Source organism: Hetaerina americana, unplaced genomic scaffold (assembly GCF_022747635.1).
Source record: "Hetaerina americana unplaced genomic scaffold, ioHetAmer1.1.p SCAF_17, whole genome shotgun sequence".
NCBI lineage: Eukaryota > Metazoa > Arthropoda > Insecta > Odonata > Calopterygidae > Hetaerina > Hetaerina americana.
Window position 1 is genome coordinate 10423956 of NW_027286730.1, and position 17473 is coordinate 10441428.

Genomic DNA, 17473 nt, shown 5'->3' on the forward strand with positions numbered 1-17473 from the left:
AAATACTTAGTAATTTCATTTATGTATAATTAAAATGATAATTTAATACGTAAGTAGCACTTCATTTGAAAAATTATTTTTAAATAGCTGATATCCTGTGAACACTGCTTTAGTGGCTTGCAAGACATTATTTAGGTTAGCTATCATTGAAATGTAAAGTTACGTATATTTCTTCTCATCATTGCCAAAATAACTGTTTGCCGAAATATTGCTCAAATAATTGTTTAGTTATTGAATATAGTTTAGACATTGACTTAACGCGGAAAAAGTCATTTCGAAGAAATTGGAAGGTTAAACCAAAAATCTTGCTTAAATCGCGTTTATGTTTTTGAAAAACAAATCTTTACAACGGGCATAATAAACTTAGGAAATGAAACCTCAATTTTAGATAGATATCTTTTGTTTTATCCAGGAGTATACCAATTAAATTAGGATCGATAAAATGGATCCAAATTCCGAGCTCTGGAAATTGCTCGTAATTTTTTTTTTCTGGACGTCTGTGGTGGCCGGGTACACGGATCCCGATAACAACTTGCCTTTTTATCAGGTTTCTTTGGAGCCGAACCATCATAGTTGACACACAGCATCTATGCTCGATGTAGGACTCGAATCTGTAACCAATGGTTTAGCAGTTTCCATTCAATTATTTTACAACTTGTCTCCAAATGAGGATTTCGTTTCAATGTCTTCCTGCGACGATTTTTATTCACCGGTACAAGTCATTTATATACTGTTCAGTGTGAATGAGATCATTGCCTACGCTTTAATGTTGCTTGTATCGGGTAGTTACTTGTAAATTATGAAAGTATGGTGTGCTTATTTCGATAAAAAAGCTATTTGATCATAGATAGCATAGAACCTCTTAAAGATGTGTTTTGTACGTCCCTAAAAACTGTTACATTTTACGTATCTCATTGCCTCTCACTACCTCTTGTTTTCTCAATATCATTTCTATCTTCAGTTCTTCATATCCACTTCCTACCTACCTACCTAAGTCTGTACTTTTGGGTGGCATGAAGGCAGGTGGTAGATGTGGGGAACTTCCTTTCTCTTCTCAGATTGCATTATATGCTTTCTTCTACCATATCCTTAACATCCCACTTCCTCTCAATCCCTTTTCCTCGTACTGCTTTTCTGCCTCAAATTTCGCCTAGAACTTTGTCTCTTTTCCCAGTATATTTACAACTTCGTCCTTAGTCCACCTCTCCGTCCGAATTATTTTCCTCATTCATCCTCATTCCAAACCAAACGCTATTGTCCATTCTCTTTCCGCAAAGACCAGGTTTTGAATTCATCCTGTGTTACGGTCATATCTTTACTAATCTAGTCTAAATAGCAGTAGTAACCAATTCTATTGATTTTAATTTCTTGTAATTATATTGAAAAATAAATTAGCTAATTTTTAAATTATTTGCATCATTTAATTGATCTTTATCGCGCTTAAATCGAGCATTATTGGCCTTGGCTTTGAATATAAATTGGGCATACCTTTCAATAAGGATTTCTTCGACTGCACCATAATATTGATATGTTATCTTAAATGTTTGCCCTTGAATTAACTTATTGGCCTTTCCTCTTTTTAAATTCTCTAATTTTTTCTACCATCAAAAGTTTCTCCATTCCACTTGAGGTATTTCAGAGGCATGATGAAGAAAACAAAAGGAAAATGAGAAAAACTCTAATAAATTGAATTTAAACATGGTCGCGCGTCCGTTAATTCCATCTGCATAAGAATACAAGGAAAGAAAGTGAGCATTTCAAGCTTAAAACAATGATTTCATATTTCAAGATAATGCTTCTTTTCTGCCTACCCTACGCTTGTCCTTTCATATCCTTTCACCATTCCCATAAATACTCTAGAGAGCATTTTATCGCCGCTGGGCATATTTTTGGGTGCATATAGTATATTTTTACATATATTATTCTTAAGTAGGAATAGGGACAGCAGTTATTTAGTGATGTTGAAAAATACTTTAACTGTCCCCTTTCTCTGCAGTGACCTGGAAGTCTCGATAACCGCCTGAAAACTTTCCCCATCTTATTGTTGCCTTTTCTTTTGGTGTTCCTTTATCATTGTTTGCTACTCGATTATATCATATAAACTAAGCTAAAGAAGATGACTTTATCACCGAAATATCCAAGAGGTTGAACTTCATTGTTTTTATGAATTGCTTTTCATCATCACACCTGCGACCTTGTCTCCCTTGTCTTCCTTCTCTCCCTTGAGAAAGGTGGCTTGAGTTTCTTTTTTGTGTTTTTGTTTGCTAGTGCTAACTTGATATATATTATTTTTCCCATCCGTGAGACTTCCCCGGACTACAACCTTGACGTGGTGGAAGGGCTTGTACGTTCCGATGACCCCTAGAGCTGTGCTGGCGGGAGTAATAAAAATTGCTCCTGGTAGGGTCACCCATGCCAGATAGGTCGAAGGTTAGGAGCCAGACGAAAGGTAGTCCACGCAGCGTCTGTTCCTCAGTGAGGCGGCTGCAATGGCGTCTGACCCCAGTGGGGCGGCCAGTAAGTGATGGTGTCACGTTAAAAACACTATTGAGGAAGGCAACGGGAAACCACCTCAATTATCATTCCCAAGAAAAATATGATGGACAATAGAGATATTTTGAGTCCTGGCAACCACGGGGCTCGGCCCAATCGGCCGTGTGTCGTGCCCGGCAGCGGGGGAGGCAAGGCTTCCGCGGTCGTCATCCCACGAAACCCTTGCAAGGGAAAACCAGCAGCAGCAGGACAGAAGACGCAGGAGAAGAAGACCAAATTACTTAGAATAGGAACGTGGAATGTTAGGACAATGATGAGGACAGGGAAATTGGAGAATGTTAAGCGAGAGATGGAAAGGGGAAATATAGATATTTTAGGTCTATGCGAGGTGAGATGGAAAGATAGCGGGGATTACTGGAGTGATAAGTATAGAATAATATACAGCGGTGGGGACGAGAGCCAACGAGGGGTTGCCATAGTATTAAATGAAGAGGTAGGAAGAAGCGTAGTCAACATAGAGCAGGTAACGGATAGAATACTACTAGTGGAGATAAAAGCAGAACCGACGAACTTAGTTATTATTCAGGTATACATGCCACCGAGCAACCATAAGGAAGAAGAGGTCGATAGGATATACGATCAGTTAGAGGACATAATCGCGTGTGTTCCTGCAGGAAAACATTTGATAGTGATGGGGGATTGGAATGCGACGGTAGGCGAAGGAATAGATGGTGATGAGGTGGGGGACTACGGTTTAGGCACGAGGAATGACCGCGGGGAGAAAGCAGTTGAGTTCTGCAGGAGACAGGGGCTAGTCATCACCAACACTTGGTTTAGACACCACAAAAGCCTCAGGTATACATGGAAAATGCCAGGTGACTCAGGAAGATATCAGCTACATTATATCCTGGTTAGACACAGGTTTAGGAACAGTATGATAAATTCGCACAGCTTCCCGGGAGCGGATGCGGACTCAGACCACAATTTAGTTGTTATGAAATGTAGCGTACGTTTCAAAAAGATAAGGCAGGGGCGGCGAGTTAGAAAATGGAATGTAGAAGCATTAAATGGGTTGAAAAGGAAGGAATACAAACAGGCGGTAGAGAAAATCATGGAGGATGGCAAAGGGCTTAGTACTATCGAAGAAAAATGGGAAATGATCAAGAAAGGGTTGTCTAAAGCCGCAAAAGACACTATTGGAACCGTTAACGCTAAAAGGACTAGGAAACCATGGATCACGGATGAGATGATTACAAAGATGGATGAGCGGCGAAAATGGAAGAATATAAATACAGAATTGGGCAAAATGAAGTACAAAGAATTGAACAATAAATTGAGGCGGGCAACAAATAAAGCAAAAGAAGCATGGTGGAAGACGCAGTGCGAGGATATGGAAAGTCTGCAGAGGAAGGGTGAAATCGGTGCGCTGTACAGCAAAGTTAAATCGTTATCGGGAAGTAAGAAAGGAAGAGCTATGCTAACAGTTAGAGATAAGGGGGGTAAGGTAATAGTTGACGCAGGAAAGATCCAAGAGAGATGGAAGGAGTATATAGAAGAACTGTATAGTAAAGAACTCAGACCAACAAAGTTGGACATTGAAAAAGAAAATGACGTAGAGGAGGACAGCTTAGGTCCAGGCATACTAGACAATGAGATAGAAAGGGCATTAAGGGAGATGAAACTAAATAAGGCCGTGGGGGTAGATAACATTCCCGTGGAACTTTTAAAATGCTTAGGAAAATGTGGGAGGAAGAGGCTATATGGGCTGATCCGTAGCATTTAGGAGGAGGGAATCTGGCCGGAAGACTTTGTGAGAGCAGTTTTAGTTCGGATTCCGAAAAAGGTAAATGCCACGTCATGTGAGGACTATAGGACAATAAGTTTGATATCCCACGCAGCTAAAGTTGTTCTCAGGATCATAAACAAAAGGATAGAGAGTAGGGCAAATGATTACTTAGGGATGATCAGTTTGGGTTTAGGAAGGGGAGAGGTACGCGTGATGCCATTGCAGTAATGAGATCATTAATCGAGAGGAATATAGAACACAACCAGGAGGTATTTGCCTGTTTCGTAGATTTCGAAAAAGCGTTTGATAGAGTGAATTGGGAAAAACTAATGAGTATATTGCAGAAAATAGGAATAGATTGGAGGGAAAGGAGGCTAATCCGCAACCTGTACATGTCTCAGACTGCTCAGGTGCGGGTGGGAAACGGGGAGTCAGGATGGGCAGTGTTAGGAAGGGGTGTAAGGCGGGGTTGCCCATTATCACCGTTGCTGTTCAACCTGTATGCAGAGGAAATGATCAAAGAGGCATGGGAAGAACTCGAGGTAGGAATGAAAGTGGGCGGGGAATTGGTAAAATCAGTTAGGTTTGCTGATGACCAAGCTTTAGTTTGTCAGTCAGCCAAGGGGCTGCAAGCATTGCTGAGTGAATTGGAAATTCAGTGCGACAGCTATGGGATGAGAATCAACATTAATAAAACAAAGGTTATGCGATTTTCTAGAAAGAAAAAGGGCAAGCTTAACATTAAAATAGGAGGGCAAAAACTAGAGCAGGTAGAACAGTTTACGTATCTCGGTAGTGTTTTGGACCAACACGGTCAAAGTAGTAGGGACGTGAGGAGAAGAATTGCGCTAGGCAAAGAGGGTTTCACAAGGAGGAGGGAGTTGATGGCAGGGACTTTGAGTAATGATATTAAGAAAAGACTCGTAAAAACTTTGATATGGAGCGTAGCCATGTACGGTGCGGAAACGTGGTCATTGAAGCAGGAGGATAGACGTAGATTGGAGGCTTTTGAAATGTGGGTGTGGAGAAGAATGGAGAAGGTGAAATGGACAGAGAAGAAAACAAATGAGGAAGTACTTGGTATGGTGGGCGAAGAGAGGGGTTTGTTGGGAGCAATCCTATTAAGGCAGGAAAAGTGGATGAAGGGGGTGTTGACCGGCAGTGGGATGTTGAAGACTGTGACAGAGAGAATGTTAGGCAAACGAGGAAATGGAAGGAACAGGACAGGGATGTTGGACGGGATGAAGGGAGGAAGAAAGTACTCAGAGATGAAGAGGGACCTGATAAAGAGTAGGATGATGGATTTTGTGTTTTGTTAGGAGTAAGAAAATATTTGTTTGGTTGTTGAGTCCATCCAAAAACCTACCTTAACCGGAAGATTACCTTAAAAAAAATATGTATGTATATAATATATATATATATATCATATATATATATGTATTATATATATATATATATGTATATTATATATATATATATATATATATATATACATAAACATGCATAATGTTGATTGGATTTGATAGGATGATAGTTGATTGAATATTTTGGACTAAATTCTTCTCATGCTTGAATTTCCTCCGCCCATTATTTTATTCTGATCTCTTTTAGGAACTCTTTGATCGTTAGTGTCCTTAATTTTTCGATATTGTGCAGCCAGCACCAAAGAGTTTTATATTTTAGTCTACAGCGAAAAAAAGATCGTTGATGAATATTAAAAACAAGTGACCAAGAAAACCTTCGCCTTTTAAATATTTCGGTGGTTTCAGTCACATCAACATATGGATGACAATGGGACCATCGAGTATTTTTGAAAAGGTAGATCTTTTATTTTTTGAACCAAATCTTTTTCTATATCTTAATAGTATGTATTACTATATTATTCTATGAATGAAATTCTGGTAACTTTATGTCCGGAGTTGTTGACTACTAATTGAAGTTTCACTGGCTTGGGAATCCTCACCCCACATCTCTCTCCTCCAATTCCTAGAACTTGCCAAGGATGTCGCCCGGGAACGTAACTTGTCTTTCTTACTTAATCTCTTCCTGACTCAACAGCTGTTGAAGACCCTTAGCCGCCATCAAAATTTTCGCTCGGCCTTCTCCGCCTTGAGCTCCACTTCCCCGATCTCAGGCTTTCCTCCCCTTGATCTAAAACACATTCTCCCCCTCCTCCTTGGCTTGGCCCTCGGTCCTTCCGCCCGCCTCCGTGAAAAACCTCCTTGGCACATGTCTTCCTCTCCCCATCGGGCGTGCCTCAATCGTGTTTTTCGATTCTCCTTATTTCAAGCGCCCACTAGAGAGAGTCGGTGGCAAGTGTCTCAATTCTTCGCGCTCTCAAGGATTTCTCCGATTTCTGCCCCAGACAACGAATATCTAGTTTCCGTTCATTTTTTCAAAATGGAAATGTTCGCGATAACTTGAATTAATTTGCTCAAATAGACTTTCTTTTTGTTATGTGTAGTAGTTTCAGTCCTATGCACCGGGTATCCTAGTAACACGTTTCCAAAAATGCGTTAGTTGATTTTTGTTAATGATTAAAATTTATATACAAGGAAAGTAAGTACATACAATTCATCCAAACTTTTCGCTTTTGTTTGAGCCCTATGCACCGGGAATCCAAGCATTACCTTTCCAAAAATGTGTTAGTCTATTTTGTTTGAACTTATATAAAGAGGAAATAAAAAAAATCATCCAAACAAAATAGCGAAGTTGACGAGAACCTTTTCATTTTAAAAATTGATGGATTAAAATTTTGTTCGAAACACATTTTGTAATCTACTATTTTTGTTGCCAATGCAATCAAACGATAGGAATGAATTTTGATGCCTGTGGGCCTAATGACGTGGTCTTTCAACTTAATGCGACCTATATAAGCCGATATATCGACCTCCTATATGCCTACGGGGTACCGTTATAATGCGTGGACGCAGGTGGTAAAGTATCGTCGACGTCATCGTCATCTGTCTCACAACTATTAGTCCTTATTTTTTGCATATGCGGTCATGGATCACACCCGTTCAGAAGTAGTGAATTAGTAACTAATTTGTGTGTCTCCCTTTCATTTTTTTGGAGATTGGTGGTATTTTCATCATTTTTTCTTTATAGCATTCTTTAGGACATGTTGATTGATTATAGCGTGAATAAACCGGTGCTAAATATTGTGCAAGATCCAGTGGCATGGCACCGGAAATGTTACTTAAACCTTTCCGGCTTCAATTTCAATCAATCTTCACCCCTTTCGCATAAATGCCTCGATGCACCCTTCTCTTTCCACCATTTAGCAACCCAGGGAAGTCAGGATAGTGTAAAATTAACAGCCATTATTGTTCCAACGTGAAAATTTAACGATTTTGTCGGTCCTTGCATTTCAGAGCATCTATTACTAAAAAACTTGATGCTCATTTCATTATTCTTGCAAAACAGCAGGAAGTGTACCGAGTAATGGTCGCTTTTTTCCTGCTAAAGCACAGCCATGGAAGATCCCCTCCCTACCCATCTAGGAAAGTTTCGTGTCAGCTTTGTTGATTGTATCTTTAGCTTAGAGTTTCTCTTCGTCTTTTTATGATCGAGTTTTTGTCGCTGAATTCCTCGCAGATCAATCTCATAAGAGCAAACTTGAAAACTCAGACACATCGCCATTCACGTCAGATGGTGGTGGAATGCCGTCAAAAATAGCAATATTCTGAGGCGAAAAGTTTAAAATAGATAGATTGAACTTAGTACCTTAAATGGATTTATATCAGTGTCTAATTTTAGCATATGTCCTCAATCAAGCGGGAAACTCGAGAAATCTGCATGGATATATAGCAGTCATTTAGTTATTTTTTGCGCTCGTGTTCACTCGCATGTGATCTCTCGACGGGGTGGTACCAACCAGAAAAGCCTCCGAAACGATTTGGAGGTCTTGGGGTATCAGCGGAACGATGCCTGTTTCAGCTGGCCTTCTTGCGTAATGCATAATTGCTTGCATCGCATTTATTGTAAGAGAAAAGCCGGATCAGATTCAGAAAATTCATCTCCTTCTCTTTATGCATTCAAGTTCTTCACTTTTCGTGCATCTTACGACTTCTTATTTAATAAATGGACCGCTATTGTCTTCTTTTGCGAATAGATCAAGTAATAAAACCGAAAATAAAGAAGAGCAGGGAACTGATAATACTGAGAAGCTACATTTAAGTGGTAATATTTATATTGACTCAGTTCCTTCGCAAGATGTTCGACGCACTAATAGCCAAGGGGAACATATCACACGTGTAAGTCTCTAAGTTGATGATAATTTTCTATTGGTTAAGATCACGAATGGGCTGAAACTGATAATTAGGGTGTTACATGCTCGAGGAGTGTAGTACACTTTATTTATCACAGACTTGAATTACGGTATAACTTTACTATACAAAATTTTACTATACTATTCTTGTATACCCATTCTGTGCTTATAATTGCTTACTTTCCCTGGTAGTGTCAGGTTTTGGTTGTTTTCATATGAGTCACAATCTTTGCTGAGCACATTATACATCAGTGTAACAACTATGAAATGTAAATGAATGTAAGCAAAAAAGGTTATCATGTTTTGGAGAAAGAAGAAGGCTAAGTTAAACACTAAAACTGGAGGGTATAAACTCGATCAGGTTGAACAGTTTGTCTATATTGAAAGCATTTTGAATCCAGATGGTCAAAGTAGTAGAGACGTTAGAAGAAGAGTTGCGATATACAAAGAATCTTCACAAGGAAGAAGGAATTGATGCAAGGAACGTTGAATAAGAATATTAAGGAAATGCTTCCCAAAAGTTTGATATGAAGGGTGATTTTGTACGGCACGGAAACATGGTCATTTAAGCAGGATGTTAGGCGTAGATTGAGGGCTTTTGAAATGTGGGTGTGAAGAAGGGTGGAAAAGGTGAAGTGGATAGACGTAAATATCATCAGACTCATAAATGATTTAATAGCAGTGATACTAAAATCTATCGAACGGATTAAGAGATTTAAAAGCAAAATAATTACCCAATTGAAACCTTTTACAGTCCACAGAAGTCAAATTTACTCAGTTTACACCAGTGTAAACCTTCCCGTAGCACTATAACCTCGGTAATAACCCCCATGGTGAGCGATATTCATGTAATTGGAGTTAGTGCCTTTCTATATCCTGCGGTTTCCCATTTAAATCGAAGCCTAGGATATTGGGTATTTGCATCAAGCTGCACGATGCATAAAGCAAAGACCGGGTTTAATCCCCTGGTATTCACCATCGTTTTTCTGCAAATGAGATGGTCACATCGCTGTTATTTGGTGGAATAACCAACGTTGGGTAAAAAAACATTGGAAATGTAAAATAATGCGATATTTCATCCCCATTTGAGTCGAACTCAAAGTAATTAGCAATTGATTTATCAGGCAAAACAATAATTCAAATGACTTGACATATACAAGTATGTATATAACTTTTTCGACTAATATCACTGCACGAGTAGTATTAGTCCTTCTGGATAATTTTAGAAACCTACTTATATTTCATTACTATTTTATTTTTGAAAACAGCTAAGTATCTCAAAAGATATAGCAAATTAATTTTGGACAATCTTTCCAAATTCGAATAAACTGAATCATTAATCACAGGAAGGCACAGAAATAACGCAGCATGAATCTTCTCAGCAGAAGAGGAAAGCACAATTCAACTATAGGCTCTCATCTTACCCTTATGAATGCACATCCAAATCCAAGAATTTCAATTTGCGTGTTGATACTCTTGAATATGGAAATAGTCAATTAAAATAGTTTACCAATTGTCGTTCCACTTCAAATCTGTGGAAACATTTTTAATGCGAAGACTGAATGATTTCCAAGCGTTAATACCTTCGTCTTGGATGGTTCAATCTGCTTTTTGGGGACAAGGGACACGGCAACGAACCAACGGCAGTAAGATTTCGTCTGATTCAACATCGTGCTACGTACAGTCTTATATTTCGTTTTTTCAAAGTTTTTTAAATGGATACACCCTAGCTTGGTAATTTTTTTTGTGGCAACCTCATTTCTTAATATAATTTTGCCCATTCATATAATTATGAATAATTTGACAAATAAATAATTTATAAATAATAATGTATACTTCTTTCTTACAATATGTTAATCCTTTATAATAGATACATTAATAATTTCGTTTTAAAATCTTCAAGGAAATGATTGAATAAGCAATAAATGTTTTAAAATTTGATGGTTGTAACACATGTAAGATGCAAAAACGGTGCTACTCATCGATACGCATTTTTCGCGGCCCTCTTGAGACATCAATATGTCACTCTTGAGCAATGTCTCTGCATTTTTGATCAGTGGGCAAGATTAAACATTAGCTGTGTTTAAATGGGAGAAATTTTTAAACATATTAATGTTTTTAAAATATTTTTAGAAAAAGTGTACATTTATTTATGAAGCATATCTTTAACTTAAAATAACCAAGGGTAAGTAAGCATCTTGAGATATTGTATTATTTATTAAATTCCTCATTATTTGATTATCACTTAGGATTTTTGTTGCAAATATCGCCTCGAACCGGGTTCAGGTGTGAAGTGTAGTTTTACTTGTATGCGGAACATGGGCAATAGTTTGGCCACCTCTGAGTGTGCAGTGGTAACCCTCATGAAAACCACTGACCCATCGGTTGGACGATGTTCACGACAGATACTTAACCTACCCAGCCTTCTGCTCTGCAACAGCTTAAGGTGGTCAAAAAGAGATCTATCTATTAGTGTGGTGGCTAATGAGCTGGCTATATATCACGCCGATCGTGCGGCTTATAGTCCTTACGATGGTGAACTTTATTCTCCTTAAAAGGGACGGGAAGGAAATCTAACGAAGAAGTGCATGGTAGGGGAGGGTGGAGGTCTGTTTGGTGAAATTCAAAGATTGTTGGTAAAGTAGATATAGAGCGTTTTGTTTGTCGGTAAAATGGTTAAGATTGTGATAATCATTCTATCTATATGCTACAATCATAATTAACAAGTATAAGAATCGATGCGATAGTTATGAGATAAAAATTAACCTGAAGAAAACGAAGGTAATGAGATTCATGAGAAAGATGAAGGATAAAAATAAACAAGGTTGGGGCCGTAAACTAGAATTAGTAGCTGAGTCCATCTATTCAGGAACTGTTTCGGAAGCAAGTGGTAAAAGTAGTGAGGATATTAAAAGACCAATAGTATAAGTTAAAGGAGCTTTTAAAATGAGGCGGTAGTTAATGGCTGGTACATTAAGTAAAATTATAAAGAAAAGACAAGTGGAAACTGTTATATATTTTGCACGGCTAGGAAAATTGGTCATTGAGGAAAGCGGGTGACCGTAGATTGGAGGCTATTGAGATGTGCTTGTATGTGTGTGAAGAATAACGGAAAAAATAAAATGGACGGAAAGGAAAATCAGCAATGAAGTTCTAGAAATGGCAGGAAAGAGTGAAGGTCATTAGAGAAATTCGAAGAAGGCAATAAAAGTGGGTGTTAGAGCTCCTGCGAGGCAATGGGATGTTGAAGACGGTGATAGACGGGAGTATACTGGGAAAGCGAAGTGGAGCGAAGAAAAGAATAGATATTTGGATTGAAATTAAGGGATGCAGAAAGTATACAGAGCTGAAGAACGAATTTTTTTGATATGCAGTATGGCGTTTGAGGATGTTTTTGTGTCATGTAAGTTAGGACTTAACTAAGTGAACTTAGTTACCTAGCTAACTAAGTTAACTAAGTTCTAACTAGTTGGGACTACAGCAGAGTGTCATGTAGTTCTAGGGCCCATCAAAAACCTACCCTAAGCCGTTAGACTACCGCTAATAATGAGGGGAGAACGTTAGGCAAGCAAGGTAGGGGGAGGAAAAAGACAAGCTTGGTGGACGGGATGATGTTTAGGAAAAGTAGGTCGAGTTGAAAAAGAGTAAATTATTAGTGTAAAGCTGAGGTTGTGTATTGCTAGGTGTGGGTTAGAAATGTAGCCGTGGTTAGTCTGTTTATATCTATGAAAAAACTATCTTAAACGCTAGAGTACCACTTATAAAAATCCCACCTCCAACTTGTATGCTCCATCAGTCTGGTGGGACGCTAAAACTTCGTCGTCTTAAAATTTCTTCGACGGTAGGCTAATGCCGACCCGATTTTCTTTTCAATCCCTCATAGCCTATCTTGCTCCAAATTACCCACCTTTTCTTTATGACGCGAATTATCTTAACTATTGATTGAATCCCCTAAAAGCTAATTATAAAGTTTTTGAAAGCTTTATTTAACTTGAAAGTTTACGATAAAGAAAAGGAAATAGTATAAATTAAACAAGGGGCAGTTCACGTGAAACATAAAGTATAATATTTGTTAGGGGTCTTTCGAAACCCACCATTAAGAGTTATATGCCATATATATATATATATATATATATATATATATATATATATATATATATATATATATATATATATATATAGATATATATATATATATATATATATAATGATGATGATGACCCAAAAACATGTATGAAAAGGATTAAAAAATCGACGTCTGGCGTGATATAACTAACCACTTAGAACTTTGGCGGCTGTTTACGTCAAATCCATAGCAAAATGTTATAACATGCCGAAAAGGGCAAAAACTGAAACTAGAATCTCCTGAAAGGTGGGAGATCTATGCATAGGATGCTTTTGTCTGACGGTAAAATTATGCATAATAAATATAGTTTTCCTATGTGAGCCACATTTTACAATTTTTTTTCTTTTTCATGCAATTGATTCTGAAAATTGTCTGGTGGAATAAACTCACCCACGAATTTCTTAAGATTTTTTCTGCAATGTGTATTTGTCGTACCCATCTACAAACCGATTTAAACTTTAAATAAAAATTTCCAATCATTATAATTTTTGCCGAGTCTTCTATGGTGACTCCGTCCAAGCGAGAAAGCAGCATTTCCTACCGAGAATTTCTTTGACGATTACGCAATAGGATAAATCACAAGACTGAATGAGATATGTGGTAAGAAAAGGCTAGACCGCCTCCACCTCACCAGTTGTAAAATAGCTTGCGGCGCAACACTTAAGAATGCATTCTGGGACAGAAAACTCACAAGTGCAGGATATTTTTACCACGCAGAAGGTGACATACGTGTGACTACCAAACTGTCCTTTCGATTGAAATAGTTTCCAATGACTGTGAGTTCGGTTGTGATACCCCACAAGCCGTCAAACCTCTCTCTTCAAAAACGAAAAATGATTTAAGTTATGATTAGACAGATTTAATACAAACAAACGCATATTCTGACAGCTTTAGCATTATAATCTAACAAGTACAGCTGCTTCACACCGTTATTTTCAATAGCAAGATATCATACTTTAATGGGCAAGATTTCGAGGAAGTCCTGGATCTTCATTGGCTGGAAAGGCTGTTCTTTCGTCCCACAACTAATTACTTCCGCATAACTTTACTGTTCCGAGAGATGGAAACTCTTTCCTAGTAAAATTGCTAGCATAGTTGTTTTTGGCCTGGAAAACTACGAAATGCAAGGATGATAAAAACAAGCATGAAAAACATAAACTTATTTTGATCATAAATACGCCTAATTAAATATTAACTGAGTCAAGATGCACGTTATTAATTACGTTACAAACTTATAAATTTAAGCTAAAATGTAAGTGGATGAAAATTTGTCTTATAGATGCATTGCTCAAACAAATTCTCCATCAACACAATACCAATATCAACTCATAGTTAATGAAAGAAAATCCATACAATTGATCAAACACCTTCCGCTAAACTGGCGGTTTAAAGACACAATATGGCGTAAGGATCACATCTTTGAAACTTTTACTTTGATAACGATCGCATTTCCTATCATAGGGTAATGGAATTTCGGTAGATTTTAGGAATCGTAGTCATAATTGATTGAAAGAAACCAAAGTAGCGAGCAAAGATGAAAATAAAGGCATTTCGAATATTTTAGAATGTAATACTTTTTAACATGTATTTCAGCACAAATCTCATCCATCACATGTGAACTCATTATTTCTTGTCATCGTTTATAATTCGTCAATATTTCTAATCTCAAACGCATTTTACGCATAGGCTTCTCGTTAAGTTGCATTATTCATTCGATTACGTTGTAGATCTAAAGGTAATTTTTAAAAATCTTTCGTTGATCCACAATCACTAGATCAGTGTTTATGGCTAATAATTAATTCATTATTATCATTATTCTTTGATGACTGTGATGAATATTTTTAAATATTGGGTAGGCAGATTTATAAATCAGAATTTATGTAGCCTCGCGTGGCACATTAGAATATATTATATTAAATAATACCTGTATATGTAAGCCTTACTGCTGCATGCATACAAAGCAGAAATTTCATGATCCCGAAAGACATGTTCGATAAGTTTTCTCTTAACCGCTGACCATTCTCCTCTGTTACTTCATGTGCGTCAAAAGTCGGAAAAAATTTATCAGATTTTTATCCAAATAGTTTTGAGTGCTTCATAATGTTGTCCACATTCAACTATATACGACTAGACGAATTTCCGATCGGCTAATTTTCTTCTATGATTTTAACTTCGCAACGTTTCAATTTTTTGTACAATAGCAAATGTCTTCGGATGGAAAGAGTTAAATTTTTGTAAACGGAAAGACTTGTACCTTTTTAGAATCTGTTATTATTACGGTAACTTTTCTAATATTTTCTTTGAGTAAGGTACTAAAATTTCTCTCGATGTGGCAAAAAGGATTCGAGAAAGGTCTTTTACGTTTCAGTCCAAATCTCTCCAAATATCCACACTTGAAGAAAAATTCTCTTGAAATTGGTTTCCCATCGCTTGAAGAGTGATTCATTATACAACGTAAAATGAATTCACGTAATGAGTACAATAAATAAACAAGACTACTAATAACCGAGTACTCCACTGAAGATGTTATTCAGATTACAGCGTCCGTTAACAACTGTTGCGCTCGGATAATTTATAGAGTGGCTTATAATCACGTATTCTGATTAATTTTAGCTTTGTGGACACTATTAGGTGATCAAATAAACAAACTAGGTAACTGGTCACCGTTAATTTCCGTTGATGGAACATAAACACCAGTCTAATCAAGAAATGATTGATAATTTATGATTGATATCTAATGGTTTGTTCAAAACAACGAGTTTACGAGATGATCATCAAAAGAGGAATAATTGAATAGAAACTATTATAACTAAAAATTCAAAAATTAATAATTAAATATTATTGAAGGTCAGATGACTGGAATCATCCTAGCTTTGGCGAGTCCATGGCTAACAATCCAAATGTAAGAGCGTTTGATCACATTTACTGTTAAAAGGTATTTTTATATGTCGTGAGCTACAAATACAAGTATTGACTCTTAAGTACAATACGGTAAGTGTAAAACACCTTATACGCTGAATTAATTCATAATATACATTCATATATACTGTACTTGTATGAGGTAGGTGCTCGAAATTCTATGAGCTGAACGGTACAACAGCCTACACACTTTCTAGTGTGCACTCATGGAATATTACAAGGTCATAGAATTATATTGATATTAACGCATACGTTCAATGCTTCGAAGAAAAATCAAATAATGAATTTGGAATATTTTACAGCAATAATGGACGATCGTGTAGATACTTTGTTTAGAAAATGGGCGTTTGAAAATCTGGAGTAAAATATTAGCGTTTAATTTTAGGTATTGAATTTTTAAGTCTTCTGTTGAATAAAGAACTAGACTTGAAAATTCCTTTCACTCACCCCATAATTTTTTCAACAATTTTTCTCCTTTCTCTACCGCATAGTGTATGTTTCCTTCCTTTTCAGATTTTTCTTTATTCTTTTTCTTTTCCAATCCCTTGCTTATGATTCCATGAATATCTATCAATGCGTGTTACTGTACCAAGTCATTATTATTATTATTAGGTAATCTACCGGTAAAGGTAGGTTTTTGGATTGACGTAATTACTAATTAAATAATTTGTGACCCCTAGCAAAACACAAAATCCTACTTTACATCAGGTCCCTCTTCAGCTCTGAGTACTTTCTTCCTCCCTTCATCCCGTCCAACATCCCTATCCTGTTCCTTCCCTTTCCTCATTTGCCTAACATTCTCCCCTCAATTACAGTCTTCAACATCCCGCTGCCGGTCAATACCCCCTTCAGCCGCTTTTTCTGCCTCCATAGGATTGCTCCCAACAAACCCCTCTCTTCGCCCACCATACCAAGTACTTCCTCGTTTGTTTTCTTCTCTGTCCATTTCACCTAGTTATATCTTTAATAAATGTTTTTGCGACTAATTTCAACTTTCTTGCTGAATGATTATGAAAATATTATAATCTGACTATTATAATCTGAATTCAGTTGACCAAGTCGTCTCATAACTCACACTCACACCTAGTCAGACCCTATTTACGTATTTTGCTAGCTACTTTAAGTATGTGTACTAGAGGTATCTTTAACCCTATTTAATGATGACTCCTTGGTACGAGGGTCATCCGGAAAGTAGTACCCGTTCGTGCCGCATGAAGTGCTGACGACGCGAGTAGCCGCTGGACGAGGTCAGATAGCTTCAGTGGCTTGTCTGCCTTCTCTGAGCCAAGTTGCGTGACGCTATCATTGCCTGTGTTGTTTCTGTGATTGTTTACAATGTTTAAAAAAATTGGGAACGCCGCCAGTTGTGAAGTGAGGGCAGTGATTAAATTCCTCAATGCAAGAAACGTTCGCCCATGTGATATTCATCGCCAATTAAAGGAGGTGTATGGAGACAATGTAATGGACGAGTCGTCTGTTCGGCGGTGGTGTCGCAACTTCAACATGGGGAGGGGGAACACACACGACGATGAGCGTTCGGAGAGACCGTCTGTCATTACAGACCAACTGGTGAGCTCAGTTGACGAATTCGTGAGGAACGATCGGCGCGTCACAATTGATGACATCTGTGAGCATTTTCCCAATGTTTCTCGAACAATTGTTCATGAAATTGTTAAACACCATCTGCATTATGCAAAAATTTGTGCAAGATGGGTCCCTCGCGTATCTCAATGAGCTGGCGGCGAAGGACTATGCAGCAGGAATACAGAAACTTGTCACACGTTATGACAAATGCCTTAATTTGCTTGGAGATTATGTTGAGAAGTAGTTTAAAGTATCCTCTTTCAAATAAAATTTTTTATGTTTGTTAATATTTACT